Below are 830 nucleotides of genomic sequence, written 5' to 3' on the forward strand. Positions count from 1 at the left end.
TGGCCACCTTCAGCCATGAGAGTGAGATATTCACTCTCCTCTTTCTTCAAGCTGCTGTTGTTTTATGGAATAACATGTACCATGGAATAAGAAGCTGAGTTTACTCCAGGGTGAGGAAAGAAAGGAGCCACCAACTCCCTGAAAAATCTCTGTGCCCCAGAGAGAACCTGCCCCTGCTATTGGAATCACTGATGTGCTTCAGCTACAATGGGGAAAGCATCTGCTCTCATGGGGGTATAGCTCAGTGGTAGAGTGTTTGACTGCAGATCAAGTGGTCCTTGCTTCAAATCCAAGTGCCCTCTAATAAGCCTCTCCTTATTCTTTTATTTTTTTATTTTTTTAAAAAAGGGAAAACATTTTGATTACCATTCTCCATTATGTTCAGTAGCTCCACTATACGGGGATGCTTGAAATGAATGTAAACACTCAACATTTCACTGTCCAAATGCATAAAAACCTAGCAAACCTGCCCATCAGCTGAAATCAGTTCCAATCCTCTAAGTGTCTAGTTTATGTTTTCATCAATTAAACAAAGGGATCATATGAATGTACATTTGCAGATTCCTCCTCTCCAGGGCTGTGCTGTGCAGAAGAACAAGAACCACATCCAGTTGGGGTTCAGGAGTCTGACGAGCAAAGGCCACTTGGTGCGGGCTAAAGTCACCAGCACTTTGGTGTTGCATCGCAGAGGAGCATGGACAGAGTCTGACAACCCATGTGATCATAAGCAGAGAGTTCTTTATTCATTTCCCGCATGCTCTTATATCCCATTATGGCAAGCAATCAGACAGTTGCTAATTGGTTAATTAAATATACACAGCCGCAGCTGT

At 43.0% G+C, this 830-nt stretch overlaps 1 non-coding gene across 1 annotated transcript; it reads left to right on the forward strand.

Annotated features, from left to right (window-relative positions):
- The first annotated feature begins 230 nt into the window (after positions 1-230).
- TRNAC-GCA lies at positions 231-302 on the forward strand. Its single transcript has one exon. It is a non-coding gene; the product is annotated as a tRNA-Cys (tRNA).
- The last annotated feature ends 528 nt before the right edge of the window (positions 303-830 follow it).

Source organism: Mauremys mutica, unplaced genomic scaffold, assembly GCF_020497125.1.
Source record: "Mauremys mutica isolate MM-2020 ecotype Southern unplaced genomic scaffold, ASM2049712v1 Super-Scaffold_1427, whole genome shotgun sequence".
NCBI classification, from domain to species: Eukaryota; Metazoa; Chordata; order Testudines; family Geoemydidae; genus Mauremys; species Mauremys mutica.